Source organism: Terrapene carolina, unplaced genomic scaffold (assembly GCF_002925995.2).
Source record: "Terrapene carolina triunguis isolate 2854851 unplaced genomic scaffold, T_m_triunguis-2.0 Scaffold517, whole genome shotgun sequence".
NCBI lineage: Eukaryota > Metazoa > Chordata > Testudines > Emydidae > Terrapene > Terrapene triunguis.
In genome coordinates, this window is record NW_020664868.1 from 1979556 (window position 1) to 1995809 (window position 16254).

The 16254-nt window shown below is 49.4% G+C and overlaps 1 protein-coding gene across 2 annotated transcripts in view; it reads left to right on the forward strand.

Annotated features, from left to right (window-relative positions):
- The window catches only part of PAK4 (p21 (RAC1) activated kinase 4), a 95699-nt gene that overhangs the window by 26678 nt on the left and 52767 nt on the right, over positions 1-16254 (forward strand). Inside the window, exon 1 of one of the 2 annotated variants that reach the window (XM_026658839.2) lies at positions 14654-14835. The exons of the other annotated variant lie outside the window; for it this stretch is intronic. The gene's annotated coding sequence lies outside the window, so the exon portion shown is untranslated. Of the gene's footprint in view, positions 1-14653; positions 14836-16254 lie in introns of those variants that run through there. 2 annotated transcript variants of the gene reach the window in all.

Below are 16254 nucleotides of genomic sequence, written 5' to 3' on the forward strand. Positions count from 1 at the left end.
CTCTCGAGTTAGATATCATGCATAAGGGGGGAGGGATAGCTCAGTGGTTTGAGCATTGGCCTGCTAAACCCAGGGTTGTGAGTTCAATCCTTGAGGGGGTCATTTAGGGATCTGAGGCAAAATCTGTCAGGGACCAATACTGTGGAGGCAGGGGACTGGACTCAATGACCTTTCAAGGTCCCTTCCAGTTCTAGGAGATAGAATATTTGGAGATATACCTATTCTAGAGTTAAAATATTACTCCTGATCCTAAAGTGCTGTAGGAAAGTTGTTCTTCTGATGCAGTAACCGGACACGAAGGTCTCCAATCCTTTTTTCCCAAATATCACACACTTTTTGGATAGTTGATACTGACTGTTTCTAGCGTGTTTATCTAAGGATCTCAAAGTTTATTACAAATAATGGCCTTTTGAGTTAGAGCTGTATTCATCCTGTTTTATACAACAGGAAACAAAAGCCCGGAAGTCAGATGACTTGGCTGAGGTCACACAGTGAGTCAGTGGTAGAACCAGGAATTGGCACTTGAAGTCCTTTGTCTCTACCAGCACTGTTTAAATGTTGAGTGATCCTATGACAACCACAGCCAGAGTGTAGGCGTGTGGTTAGATGTAAATGAGGAAAGGTGAAGTCTAAGGCCAGGTCTACGCTGCCACGTACTTTGGTATAACTTGCATCACTCAGGAGTGTGAATAAACCAGCCCCCTGTGCAACGTATGCTCCCGAGGGCGTTCTGCGCCAAAAAATTAAAAATTCTGCACACACTGTTTGTCAATAAATAAATGCAGAGGCTTCAGTGGGGGCAGTGGGGAGCACAGGCCACTGGCTGCACGACAATGGGAGATCACCCTGCACACACACCCCACCCCAATCCCCAGGACATAGCCTCAGTGGTGAGGCTGCACCTGACCCTGACGTAACACAAGGCCTTCCCCAGAAACACCCTGGGGCCATGCTGCTCTGTGCCAGGTGTGGGGAAGGTAGGCTCAACCAGGCAGGATCTAAGTGTGGAGGGGCTGTGGGGGTGGGGGGATCCAGGGGTGGGGTGAGAGGATTCTGTATGGGACTATCTGGGTGCAGGCACTCAGTGGGGGATCTAGGTGTGGGGGGGGATCTGGATGCACAGACGCTCATTGGGGGGTTCCAGGTGCAAGGGCAATGGGACTCTGCAAGGGCTTCCAAGTGAAGGTTGTTGGGGCTCAGAGGAGGGGTGTGGGGGCTCTGGGTGCTGGGGGAATGGGGCTTGGTGGAGTGGGGGTGGGTGAAGCTAGTTGGCGGTCAGTGGCATGGGGGTCTGGATGTGGGGGCTCAGGGTGGTACAGGGGTGGGGCATCAGGGTGGGGGTTTGAGTGCAGGGAGCTCAGTGGGAGGTGGTTTGGGTGCAGGGTGGTGGTGCAGGGCGGCTCCAGATGTAGGGATTGAGGTTCAGTGGGGTGGGGTTTGGGTAGGGAGGACTAGGAAGGTTCTGGATGTACCAGGTGAAGCTTGGCAGGGGTGTCTGGGTATGGGAGGTCTGAATGCACGGGGGTTGGGTGGATGGGGGAGCAGCTGCCCATACAGTGACCCCTCCCCCCACAGCTAAGGAGTAATGGGGGGCTGGAAGCAGGGGAGGCGGCTGAGCTTCCTGCAGCTGGGGGAGGTTTCTGAGGGTGGGTCTGACACAGCCCCAGCCACTTCTTGCAGGGGAAGAGAAAGTCCTGTCCTTTCCTGCCTCCAGCCCAGCCGGGATTAGCAGCTGATCCCGGCTCAGGGTAGGCGCCGCTGGCTGGGGTGTCCCCAGCCCCACAGCGATTTACCTCTCCGCCAGCTGCTCCAGGTGCCTGAAATGATGTACCTGCACTGCTAGGGAGGGGTGCATGACTGCTCCTGCAGCTTCCCTGTCAGAAAGTCATTTTTCTGCGGGGAAGCAAAGAAATCTCCGGGGGACATGAATTCAGCGCACGCACAGTGGCGCAAAATTCCCCCAGGAGTAAACGTAAGTTACACCAAACTAAATGCCAGTGTGGACAGCACTATGTCAGCTGGAGAGCTTCTCCTGCTGACACAGCTACCGCCTCTCGAGGAGGTGGATTTATTATGCAGATGGGAGAGCTCTCTTGTCAGCATAGAGCATCTTCACCAGACATGCTAGAGCGGAGCGGCTGTACTGGTGCTAGCGTCTAGTGTAGACTAGCCCTAAATCAAGAAGAAAGGCTTTTTCTATCCAAACGTGTCTGCTACACGCTCCAAAAGGCCCAGCTGATTTGCTTACTCATTCTTCAGCCTTAATTGAGGGTGATGACTTAATGGCAGGTTTCTACTTCTGGGTTTCTCTGGTTTTGCGTACCTCCCCGTTTTTGTTGAGTGACTTGAAAAGAGGCGGGGCTTGCATAAGAACAGGTTTCCCACACAGAAGCGATGTCCTTGATCTGCATGTGAGTCGCTTGTGAAATCCTTTACTCCCCAGAGCTGTTTTATAGAGGAGGGAGCAGCACACACTCCCTGGCTCCAGGAGTGTGAGAATCGGAGCTGTGCTGTGGAGCGGAGTGAGCTTTATACAGGCTCTTCGCTGACAGTATTTTACTGGGGATTCACAACAAGAAATGTGATTTTTTTTCTCATTCTCTGGAAGCCTATAAGTTCAGGAAGACCCAACCAGTTCCTGTCTGTGTACACAGTCCACCAATTCAGACAGCTGCAGCGGATTGCCTCAGCGCTGATCACTTGGGGGAACTCTAACTGTACATTAATGCAAAGCACTCCAGGAAGGGGCTCGTGTGTTTTCTGAGAGAGTCAGCAAGAAGCTTAGTTATTTAGCAGAGCAGGAGGCTGTGTAGGTGATCTTTGCCCCCAGGGAAAACTAGCAGTCTAGAAAGCAACAGGATAGTGAAATCCGTGCACATTGCTAGATGACCCCAAAACAAGCTCTCACTTAATAAGCCCCGGTGCTAACTGTTACAATGCCGCACAGTACAGCGTTGCTCTTTACTGTCAGTGTGTGGTTTGTCAGAGCAAATGAGACTAACGAAGCTTAGCATTTTATGTAGCTCTTTAAAATATTTTCCCTTTCGTCTGAGGATCTGAAAGTGCATGCAGATAGCTATCCAGTCTTTCGCAATGCCCTTCTCAAGCCTGTTCTACACTAGGTATTCTTATACTGGCAAAATCCTCTAGTGCGGATGCAGTTACATCCGTGTGAAAGTGCCTATACGGCTTACGTTGGTTCGGGGAACTGGCAGAAGCTCTACCGGTATAAACACTTTGATGCTGATATAACTGTATCCACCCTAGGGCTTTTACCAGCATAGCTGGTAGGGATAGCGGGGGGAGGGATAGCTCAGTGGTTTGAGCATTGGCCTGCTAAACCCAGGGTTGGGAGTTCAATCCTTGAGGGGGCCACTTAGGGCTCTGGGGCAAAATCAGTACTTGGTCCTGCTAGTGAAGGCAGGGGGCTGGACTCGATGACCTTTCAAGGTCCCTTCCAGTTCTAGGAGATGGGATATCTCCATTTATTTATTTATTTATTTTAGCTGTGTCAGTAAAATCCCCCCTCTCTGACATAGCTACGCTGATGAAACTGGGCGGTATAGACCATGCTTCAGTATAACTAGGACTTGGCGTAGGTAAGGCAGCGCTACATTTTTCAGAGGGGGGAAACTGAGGCACAGAGGAAGTGTTGCAACAAGTCAGGAACAGAGCTGAGATAGGAACCTGGAAACTCCTGATGCCCTGCCCATTTGGCCATATGCCACACGACGTTCACTTCCTCCCCATGTCAAAGGAGGCCAAGTACTGAGCCTAAACTAATTTGTTGTCCTGTTTGTTTATTTTTTTTTTAAAACCTCCTGAAGTCATTTTCCCTTTAGATTTGTCTGGAGGGGGTTCGATTGCTGTTTCTGGCTGCTGATACATCCCCAGGTCGGCATGCGTCTTTGGAAACTTGCTACAGGCTCCAGCTTGTCGAAATCAGCAGACTCTTGTGCAGAAAAGTTCTGTGCAAGCATATTCCCAGCGCTCTTGGGGCACGAACAATGGCATTGATGTCTCCTCGCGCGATACCGATGACCTCTTCAGTCAGGGTTGTATCCTCCTGTGGGACATCGTGGCTGTGTAGGGACCCGTAGAGCAACCTCAGGGGATTGCCCAACCTCCGCTGGCAGCCTGGGGAGCGTCCATGTGAGTTAGATGGTGCGTGGCCTGTTGTGAGCTCGCGGTCAGGGACTGTGTGTGGCAGTGAGAGGGTTAAAAGGATTCCTGAACGCTGGTCTGTCATCCCCACTACTGGAGAACTTCTTGGGCAGGCAAACACGCTCGCCCTCATTGGCCGCTTGATGTTCGAGCCTAACATTTATGTCAAACTGGTTAGCATTTTACTTCTGCCCCCGCTTCAGTAATGCCCTCGTGCCTAGGTAGCACCTTCCATCAAAGGCTCTCAAAGCCCTTCCCAAACGTGAAACCTCACTAGCCCCCTTAGAGATGGGGGGAGGGGAGTATTATCTTCCTCCCAATTGCAGCCTTTGGTTGCTTCCCTAATCTAAATATTTACCCAAAGCAATTTTACAGAAGGGAAATTGAAGGCAAAGAGGTGAAGTGAATTGCCCAGGGCAGTACTGCCACAGTGTTGCGTAGATCTGCTTTGAGCAGCAGGGTGGTAAAAATGCTTGTGACTACCTGCGCCCCCTTCTCTCACTTCCTGCTCGGGGATATCAGTTTGTGAAATTATCTGGGAGGATCACTTAAACCAGGGGCGGCCGGCCTGAGCAGGAGAAGGAGCCAGAATTAGGGTGACCAGACAGCAAGTGTGAAAAATCGGGACAGGGGATGGGGGGGTAATAGGAGCCTATATAAGAAAAAGACCCAACAATCGGGCCTGTCCCTATAAAATCGGGACATCTGGTCACCCTACCCAGAATTTACCAATGTACATTGCCAAAGAGCTACAGTAATATGTCAGCAGCTCCCCCCACTCCAACCTGCAGTGCCTCCTGCCCGCCGGCAGCCCCACCAATCAGTGCCTCCCTCCCCACGCCTGCCGCGTTGTGCAGGAGGCTCTGGTGCGGAGGGGGGGAAGAGGGAGGTCTCCACTGTGCACCCTTTGGGACAATTGCTACCTAATTGCTTTAGCCACTAGCCCACACTCATGGACACCTCGTATCTACGACATCTGAATGCCCCGTCCTCACAGAAGCTTCTGTGATGGTGGGTTTCCTTGGTGTATCATGGCACAACAGGAGCGCAGGTTCTTGTTCTTGGAGTTCCTAGCCCAGCTTCCATCTCTTTGTTCCCATGTTTATCTGTCTGTGGATCTTAGCCGGGGTGGGTGTGGACAGTCCTGGGATGGGAGAGACCCAAAGAAATACCAGGCTTCTACTGAATTGCCAACGCTACTTCCAGTGAGTACTGAACCATTGTGATGCTAAGGGACACGTTGCTGCTGGAAGTGTCCTCCCTGGAGGTGTCCATGGCCCTCACAACTCAAAGATTTGTTGATGGATGTAATTGAAGGCCAGGGTGGGAACAGTGGATTGGGGCTTTGACTCTAATGAGGGCCTCCAGTGTTGGTTTAAACACCAGTTTTACAAAACCAGCTAAAGTTCAGGCTAGAATTTACCAGCCGATATGCAGACTGACTAAGAAGCAGACTAGTCAGTTATCAATCTCCGCGATTCGAAAGCAAACACATTCCACTGGGTAGGAAAGACTTTAGCAAAGGATCATATTAAAAAAAAAAAAAAATCAAGACCACAGAGCTTTGGATGTGAGGAGCAGAGAGTCTGAGATAACATGCCTTATTAGCAACCCCAGGCTGAGGCCAAATGATATTTCGGTCGTTAAATAAATTGTGGTCCCAAGACTAAGGCTGTGTCTACGCTAGAGATCAGACAGCGGCACAGTTGTACTACTGCATCTGCGCCACTGTAAGGTCTCCCGTGTAGCCGCTCCGTGCCGACGGGGGAGAGCTCTCCCATCGGCACAATTCAACCACCCTCAGCGAGCGGCGGTAGCTATGTCAGCAGGAGAGCGTCTCGTGCCAATATAGCGCTGTCCACACCGGTGCTTCTGTCAGTCGGGGGTGTGGAAAAACCAGTTTTACCGACAGCAGTGTTCGTGTAGACGTGCCATATTGCAGCACAGAAAGAATGGAATCTTTAGAATATCTGCCTTCTCTTTGGACTGACATACCTAGTTCTGATTTGCAAAACGCATCGTTAGTGGGGTGAGAGTAAAGTGGAGTCTGATTAATAATGTATAAAACCATTGCCAGCATGGCTTAGTGCAGTAGGTCTCAAACTTTTTTACTGGAGACCCCTTTCACACAGCAAGCCTATGAGTGCGACCCGCCCCATATCAATTAAACACACTTCTTAATATATTTAACACCATTATAAATGCTGGAGGCAAGCGGGGTTTGGGGTGGAGGTTGACAGCTCGCGACCCCCCATGTAATCACCTCATGACCTCCTGAGGGGTCCCGACCCCCAGTTTGAGAACCCCTGGAGTAGTCAATAGTCAGTTCTCTCCCTGGGCATGGGTAAGACACGTTCCCTCTGTGCCGCTGTTTCCTCTCCCGCCCCTTGTTAAGACGGTAAGTTCTTCGGGAACTCTCTCTCAGGGTGTGTCTACACTGCTGGCATGGGGTGTGATTTGCAGCTCCTGTAGATGTACTGAGCTAGCTCGGGGTACTGCGGCGACAGGAGGCCAGCCCATGCTGAAGGCCATGCAGAGTAATTACCCGGCGTTGGGGGCGGATTTGCACAGCCTGCGCTGCCTCAGCCTCACTGCTCCGGTGCGCGAGCTAACGAAATTCAAGTGAGCTCGGGGACGTGTGCGGAGCCGCAGGCACACCCTGTGATTGCAGCGTAGACTCAGCCTCACTGTCTATGCAGCATAGCACAACGTGGCAAGTCTTCCTAGCCCTTTACTCAAGTTAGCCTAGCTCCAGTGAAAGCAGCTGCACTCTATAATCCTGCCTGATGCTGCACTCACCTGTGCGTGGCACGAAGACTTCTGGGGACACCTCCGATGGTTCTCTGGGTTGCAATTAGCAGAGACGCTCCGTTTCTTTCCCGTTGAACTTGTCTGTCTTTTCTGGGCACACGGGGGAATTGTGGAAAGGCATTGGAGGGTTAGCAGCATAGGCAGGGCCGACGGGGGTGGGGAGGGAAAGCCGGTACAAATTACCAGGGCCCCGCGGTCCGGAAGGGGGCCCAGCTTCCCCCCCTCTCATTGGTCCTGTTTAGCCAGTCCGCCCTTGCTGGGGGGCCCAAAAAATTTTTTTCACTGGGGCCCAAACCCACTCTCGGCGGCCCTGAGCATAGGTGCCGACTTCCCCTCTTTCCCGTGGGTGCTCGACCCCCCCCACCTCTGCCCCTGGCCCCGCCCCTGCCCCCATTCTAACCCCTTCCCCAAAGTCTCTGCCCCCTCCCTGCCTTATTCCTACTCCTTTCCCAAATCCCTGCCCCAGCCCCGCCTTTTCCCGGCTTCCTTCCCTGAGCGTGCCATGTTCCTGCTTTCCCCTCCCTCCCGGAGCGTGCTAACGCCCCCCAAACAGCTGTTTGGCGGTGGTCGGGCGGGAAGCGCTGGGAGGTAGGCGGAGGAGCGGGGATGCGGCGCGCTCAGGGGAGGAGGAGGTGAGGAGGGGGCGGGGGGAGCTTGGCTGCCAGTGGGTGCAGAGCACCCACTAATTTTTCCTCGTGGATGCTCCAGCCCCGGAGCACCCATGAAGTCAGCGCCTATGGTTAGCAGCACTTGAGTGGAGTTAGCCTGCCTCCACACTGCAGAGTGGTTTAGTCTCTGTCTCCTGAGGGGCCAGCCAACTGGAATTAAAAACAACACTGCGTTCAGCTAAAGGGCTTGTGTGTGTGGATGGTGTTGAGTTAGGGGCAACACTAGTTATAACCCAAGTTGTCTTCACAGCAGAGTTAAGCCCTCAGTTGGGGCCTCTAGGTGCTACCATGATACCTAATAATAAATAAATGGTAAGGGTCATCTAATGAGGTGATGAAGAGCAGAAATATTGTGGACTGTCCCTGGGACTGTCTTCAGAACACTTTAGGATCACTGACAAATCTAGGACTTTGCTGTTGGGTTTTTTTTTTTTTTTTAAACTAAGTTCATCGATCTTTAAGATCTTTGGGATCCAAGTATTTCCCTTGATGTACTTTTATCTTTCTGTGAATTCATTAGTGGGTTTTTACTAGACTTCACTATGGATGCTGGATGGGTTGCGGGTTTTGGTTTTGTTTGCTATGGTCAACCAGAAAGAGCAGTTGTAGGGAATGTTTGTATTTATCGCAGCTTTTGAAGCCTTGTAAACTGGAGATTGGGAATTGTTGTACGGACATAATAGAGAACTAACTTTCCAGACGGGCAAAGGAGTGATGTACCTTGTACCTCACTAAACCCATCGCAAGCTGAGATACGTTGCAAGCTTGCATTCGTGTCATCTTGTATTTCTTTTAGTGGTAGCCTGAGAGAGAGAGATAAAAATGCATATAAATATAAAAACCTTTTTTGGTAAGGGAAGACAACAAACGATGTGATGTATTCTCAACCCCACCTGCTTCCTGGGGGGTTGTGTGCCCCTGCCCTGGTGTGGTGCATTTCAATGAAAATCTAGTGTTCTGATGGATGTACTGTCAGGCTCTTAAAGTTATCAGCATGTTTAGCTGAAGGCAGCGGCTCTGAATAATTGCCTTGTAAAAAGTGGTCAGCTTTATCCACAATGCAGTTCTAGTGACGCACTCTCCCTCTGTCCTTTCTGTTCCTTTTGGGGTATGACTGAATCCTGAAAACAAGAAATCCTATTCCTACTGTACAGTTCTGCCGCTTGCATGTCTTTATTTTTGTGTCTGTCGTTTGAGACTGTTCACAAACACCTCAGAGGGTCGTGAAGAATGAATTTGACTCTGTACGGCGCTATATTTTAAATCAACTTAGTGACAGCCCTGCAGATTGCAGACCTCAGTTCCTAAACACAGCCGGTGGAGGTACAGCAGGGGCCGTGGTCATGCAAGTGTCCCTCCCTTACACGCACCAGCATACTTAAGTGCTGAACGCAGGTTGTCATCCTCCCTGTGCCTTTCAGCTTATGTGTCTTTCTCCTGAGAGCGCCAGCAGAAGGGTCATTGGCTTTGGGCTAGCTGCCCAGGTATGTACGTTGGATCTTGGAAGAGGTTGTACTTGGGTGGCTAACCTGTGCCTCTGTGGCCATCCTGTTACTTTTCGTGCTTCTCTTGAGTAGTGTGTACGTCTACCTGAGCTGGGAATGACGGCTCCCAGCTGCAGCGTACGTACCCTTATGGACATGGACACCTGTCGTCTAAGAAATAGGCCCAAACCCACCTGTTTCCTTCATGTCTGCCTATGAACAGCCATTAGATTGCAACAACTTCCAGTCCCTGCTGATCCTTGCTGCATTTGATTTTGTAATGAAAGGGATCTATGTCCCCTTGGTTGCCTGCCCCTTCTAGATCCCTGCTTGTATAGTGCCAGCATCCTTCCCGAAATACACGTTCGTTCTTGGGGTACGTCTTCACTACCCGCCGTATCGGCGGGTAGCAATCGATTTATCCGGGATTGATATATCGCGTCTCGTTAAGATGCGATATATCGATCCCCAAACGCGCTCACCGTCGACTCCAGAACTCCACCAGAGCGAGTGGCGGTAGCGCAGTCGACGGGGGAGCCGTGGCCGTCGATCCCGCGCTGTGTGGACCCCAGGTAATTCGATCTAAGATACTTCGACTTCAGCTACGCTATTCGTGTAGCTGAAGTTGCGTATCTTAGATCGATTCCCCCCCCTAGTGTAGACCAGCCCTTGGAGTATTCGGAGACTGCTAGAGCATAAGCACATCTTCCTTACACCTCATCCTGCCAGGAGATGCTATCGCAAAGATAATCTGTTCAAATGTCCCTGGTATTTAAGTCTCTCAGGCTCAACAAGTAGTGCCGGACTAGACTGGCTCATAGTGGGGGTTTCCCCTCCCCTCTTGAAGAGCGGGCGGTTTGGTTTTCATTTGAAAGTGATTTTTCTTGGATTCTCCTCCATCTTTCCAGTGTGATTCTGGGAGTGCTTCCAAGTAACAGTTAAACAGTCCAGAGGTGGTGTGACTATTGATGGATCAAAATATATGACGAGAGAAAATAAATAAGAGGAAAATTAGCACAAATGGGAAGGGACCTGTCAACTTGCAAATCGTGACGGATGATTAATGTGCCCAAATACGTGTTCCCTACTTAAACAAAAACAAAACAAATTTCTCATTTTTATAACATAAAAAGGTCCTGGCCTTGTAAGCTACACGTTTTGGATGTTGTCCAGTATTCAAAGTACGCTTTATTTTCAGTTTATCAAATGCAGTTGTCTGATTTTTAAGCTGCTTTAAAAACGTGGCATTTTGGTTGTTGAGATGAGACTGGAGCACCACTGAATAAGACTTTTCCCCCCCACATTTGTACAGAAACAGTCCTGCTGTGTTTGCTGTTCAGGATTTCCTTAGAGTTCATTTTGTGCTGATAAGACCTCAATGCTGCCATGCCCCCCCCCCGCCCCCTTCTGGACTTTCTGATGCATTTGAGGGAGGGTGGGGAATTGAAAGCTTAAACTCCCGTATATTGCCGTGATTCTCTCAAATGTTTTTCGCTACATGGATGGCTTGCACAGATGGACACAATGAATTTGCGGTGCTAAAGAATTGTCCAGGTTTTGTTTACAGGATACACCAGTTAATTGGGCCAATCCAGCGGCATTTCCTGTTAGCTCAAACATTTAAAAAAAACAACAACCTGAATATGGACACAGACCTCATAACATTGAAACATTTTGACATTGGAAGCCTTGCATGTAGGCTTGGAGCCAGAGCTGGCAAGGACGCAAGCAGTTTCAGCCTCCCCTTCCCCCCAAGTCAATTGGAAACAGAGGGTACTCACCACCTCATAGGATTGGCCATTTAAGGCTTGTCTACGCTACCCAGATTGGTGGGCAGCGATCAATCCAGCGTGGGTCGATTTATCACGTCTAGTATAGACAAGATAAATCGACCGCTGAGCGCTCTCCCGTCGACTCCGGTACTCTGCCAGAACGAGGAGCGTAAGCGGGAGAGCGTCAGCTGTTGACTTACCACACTGAAGACACTGCAGTAAGTAGATCTAAGTACGTCGACTTCAGCTATGCTATTCACGTAGCTGCAGTTGTCTCTTAGATCGATCTAAGGCCAAGTGTTAGGCAAGTTTATTAAATATGGACTCTAAATTTCCTGGTTTTGGAGGTGGTTTAAATCACCCTGTTGGTCATCTGGCCTAGGTTTTATCATTTAAGCATCTTAACCTTGGGTTCCATCTTTTTCTTATTTTAAGATCATAAGCTAAAATCTGTGTAGAGCTTCATTAAGGCCTTGTTTACACTTAGCTATATCAGCAAACCCTCCTAGTGTAGATGCCGTTTATGCTGGCAAGAGGACTTTTATGCCGGTATAACTGTGTCTACACTAAGGCCGTTGCCTGCATGACTTTATCAGCAAAGGACCGCACACCTAACCAACAGCTATGCCAGCAAAACTTGTAAGTGTAGACAAATCCAAGGGAGACTTTAACCCACTGAGGAAAGAAAGGAGTGTGCTCTCATGCAGAGGTTTCCAAACCAAGCTCCATGGCGAAACTGGCTGGTTTTGGGGTCCTGGGGGGTAGTGTTGCCTACTGGATCGCGCATTGGACTGGGACCCAGGAGACATGGGTTCTGTTCATGGCTGTGCCACTGGCCTGCTGGGTGTCCTTGGGCAAGTCACTTCCCCTTTCTGTGCCTCAGTTTCCCCATCTATAAAATGAAGATGATGGTACTTTACTCCTTTGTAAAGCACCCTGAGATCTATGGATTCTAAGTGCTATAAAAAGAGCAAGGCGGCAGTGGTCTCTTTTACAGCCGCTCAAGTTCAAAGAAACAAACCTAAAAATACAATAAACAGCCATCCATGGAATCAAGTGCAGTCATTGCAACAGGGATAGTGTGCTCCTGAGTAGAGGCACAGGGGGTCTGCTATTCCGAACAGGAAAGGGGTTGGCCATGGAATAATCTTGTACTAATGTGTGGTCGTCCAGGCTGCTGTAGCAGTACTGCCAATCCCCCATGCGTTCAAATATCATGTGTCTGACTTAAATATAATAATCAAGCCAAGTAAATTTTCTTTGCTTTCTGGTGTTGAGATCAGGTTTTTCAAGCTTTTCTCCTTAACCATGAGGGTTGCTTGGTTGTTCTCTTCCCTCCCACCCCGGGGAAAGCTGTGATTCTTGCACTCACTACTCCAGGAGCTGGGGCATTGAGGGGAAAATGCATAAAATCGCAAGGGTTTGGAACACTGCTAGGTAGACAGTTTGACTCAGACCCCTTGCTCTGATTCAAACGGGTTTCTGGGTTCTGTTCCCAGACCATCCTCTGATTCCTTAGGGCACCAAATAAGGTCGTATCTATGAATACCTAGTAGGGAAGGGACAAACCACTTCGTGGTTGTGTGGCTCGGTTTCCCTTTCTCTCAAATATCTACAATCCCTCTCTGTGGGTGTTATGAGGTTTTAATGATTGATGCTGATAGTCTTTTGAGATCAGGTGAAAAGTGCTAGAGGTGCCATAGGTTGGGGGTGAGGTCCTTTAGAATGGCTGGTTTTGTAAACCAGTTGTTATGGGGGGGTCCATTTACTGAGTAGGGAAATACCCCACTAGTGACAGCTGTTGGGCGAGCAGCTGCTTGTGGGGCTGGTGGGGGGAACTGGCCAGCTTTTCCTGGAGGAATTTTCCCCTTCAGTGTTTTCAAGCTGGCCCTACATTGCGTTGCCCTTATCCTCTCCCTCCCTCCTTCCCCCTCTTTTGATCCTGATCCACTGACTAGAGCACTTGACTGGCTGCTTTGTTTCAAACTTTGCTGTTTCATTGGCTGCAGGCTCAAATCTTCTCGTGTTCCTGCTCCAGTTCTTGCTGTCTTTGCTTGTTAACCCTTGCCCTTCCAAATCCAGCGGACAGGGTGATGTGGGAATCCAACTGACCTTCCCAATTTCTACCAGATCTGGATGTGCTTTCAGCCCCAGATAGGGGGTTTTAAAAAAAACCCTATTAAATTGCTACCTGTCAGGTTATTGCATAGTAAAACGACGGTAATGAATGCCCGGAACACGTAGGAAGGTTGTCAAGGCCTGAGATAAAATGTGACTTGTTTTGTTTTCTGTTAACCCGAAGGGAGAGTTTCCAGTTTTGAGAGGTGGCTGGCGACGTGGCGTTCAGTTAAGCGGGATGCTGTTGGTGTTGGAAGCTGTTCTGCCTTTCCACGCTGGTTCCTTGTGCTAAGGAGTTAATGCTACTCTAGCTCTCTGCCTTTTTTTGCCTTAGGTTCAGTTTCTGTTGCTGGCAGCCTAGTGAAGTGTAACTGCGAGATGATGAAGGGAAGGAAAGTCTGGTTTCATTGTGTCGATTGCAGGGAACAGACTCCCTGGGCTGAGAAATAGGCACTTTTATTTGTCTTGCTATGGGGAGCTGCCCATTTCTTCATCTGATAAGAGGGGGTGGGACCGCAGTGGAAAGTGAGAACGTGTGGGGGGTAAGGAGCTAGAGGAAATACCCTGTTAATAAAACCCCATTCCACACTGTCTGTGTGTGCACAGATCATATCATGTAACGGTGTGACTGGACGAAGGGGTGAGGTGGGTTAAACAATAAACAATTGCGGCTTGTTTTAATAAAATCTTGTTAGGTAGGAAAACTAGAGGTAACTGGGGAGATCTGCTATCAGAGGGATTTGGGGTGGGGGTGAGGTGGAGGATCAGGTCGCATCTAAGTCTTCCCACTTTTTGTTTGTGCGGCCGTGATTCTCAACCTGTGGTCACAGCCCTTGGGGCTAGGGTGACCAGATGGCAAGTTTGAAAAATTGGGATGGGGGTGGGGGGAAATAGGCGCCTATATAAGAAAAAGCCCCAAATATCGGGACTGTCCCTATAAAATCGGGACATCTGGTCACCCTACTTGGGGCGGTCCATGGACTCTGTTAAAGGGGTCTGCAAAAGGCTTAGACTAGAAACTGACTGAACAGAATTCAACGATCTATACAGACAATAGATTTCCAAAGGGGTCCGCATCTCCCTTTGCCATTTTTTTTTGAAGGGTTTGCAAATGAAAAAAGGCAGGGCACCACTGCCCTTTGTCCAGCACTTCCATCCTGAGGGAAATCTGAATATTGCTGCTCTGTTAGCAGCAGCCGGCAGGGCTGTCACTTGGGGTGGGTGTCTTTGGGTTGAAAAGGTGGCTTGAGGGGCTGGTCTTGACTGACTTGTTACACCAGCTACTGTGGTGATGGGTGCGCTATTAAATCCCGAAAGTTGGTCTAATAAAAGATATTACCTCCTCCACCTCCTCTCTCGTCAGTCGGAACACACACAACCCCTGAGGTCTAGCAGGGAAGGAGCAGCTGGGATTGTGTTTCTCTGTCCTCTACTCCCAATGTAGCAGCTCCCTTGCCAAGAAGTGGGTGGTGCTGCTCCCCCCCCCCCACACACACACTCCCTTATCCCCAGTGCAGACCAATTGCCATGGATTTGGAGGGAGGTGCCTCACAGCAACGTCAGAAATCTGGGTCTTGCTGAAACTGAGGGCATGCATGCAAGCAAGCTGGGGTCAGGAGCAGCTGAGTTAGCGACTAACCCACCAGCCTCCTTCTCCACCAAGGAACAGAGCAAAGGAGGAAATCTAATCTCTTCTGGAGGGGGAGGAGGAATTGTTTATTTTTATCAGCCTTTTTCCCCCCCCTGGCATTATGTTTTCCTGTGTTCTGGGTGAAGGCTCTTCCTGCCCCCCCGCTCGTTAGCAGAAGGATGGTGAAGGTGAGTGGTTTGCTGCCTGGTTGCTTTATGCTGAGTTCAACACAGGGCGTTTTTTCATAAGGGAGAGTTGACTCCGGACTGTCTCCTGCCTGATTGGAGCTGGGGGCGGCCGTATTTCCGAAGAACAAGGAGAGTCTCCCCAGCTTGAAGAGAGGAGAAATGGACACCTGTTAGCAAGCTGGCTTTTGGGAGGTCGGGGGGCAGGGGAGGAACTTGTATCTGTCCCTTTTTTCTGGAGAATATATTTCCTGCCTGGGATGTGGGTGGGGGTTCCATTTTCTTCCACGCTAAAGTAAAAAAACAAACAAACAAAAACCATCTCCGCCTTTTGTCACAAAATCTAAGCTGCCCAGGCGTGCGTGTGTGTGTGTGTGTTTATCCCTGATAAAATTGGGGATGAGGAAAGTTTTCCCTTTCCGTGTCCCCTCCTCAACAGCAGGGGTAAAACAAGAGCTGACTGCCTGATACAGGGCAAGGGTTTGAACTTTAAAAATTCACCCCCCAGTACCCACACTACATTCAGTTTCAGCGGCCACCTGCCTTTAGGTTGATTGTATAGGAAGGCTTGTTAGTGTGTCTGAGTCAATGATGGGAAAAAATTAGTGACTGCTCTTGGAATCAGCTTTTCTTTTCATTACACTACTTGAATCTATTTCCTTATGATAACTATCCTTACACCTCTTGTCAACTGTCTTGATTATCACTACAAAAGTTTTTTTTACCCCTGCTGATAACAGGTCATCTTAATTAATTAGCCTCTTAGAGCTGGTATGGCATTTTCTCTGTATGTATAATATATATATACTCTTCTTATATGTTCCATTCTATGCATCCGATGAAGTGGGCTGTAGCCCACGAAAGCTTATGCTCAAATAAAATTGTTAGTCTCTAAGGTGCCACAAGTACTCCTGTTCTTTGTGTGTGTGGTTGTCACAAAACATCAGCCTGTGGAATCTAGTTGACAGCGATCATTGGGATCAACAGAGGAGAGCAGATTTGGGAGTGATATGTTTTGGGAGCATTGGGTGAAATTTGTGAAAAGGGGGCTTTGAGATCCTTGAATGAAAGACTACAGATGACCAAAGGGAGACCCTTAATTTTTGTCATTACTCTCCAGAAAAATTAAATCTTCCATATTTCTGCCTGACGCATAGTAGAGTTTGAATGCTATTGAACTTAAGTAGACTGATATTTGGAGTGAAAATTCCACGAGCAAACTCAAGACAACTGGGTAGATCTTTTTCATGCCAAACTCCTTTTGTGATTATTAAATACACCTCTACCTCGATATAACGCTGTCCTCGGGAGCCAAAAAATCTTACCCTGTTATAGGTGAAACCGCGTTATATCGAACTTGCTTTGATCCGCCGGAGCATGCAGCCTCCCCCCCCCCCCCCCCCCCCCCCCCCCCCCCCCCCC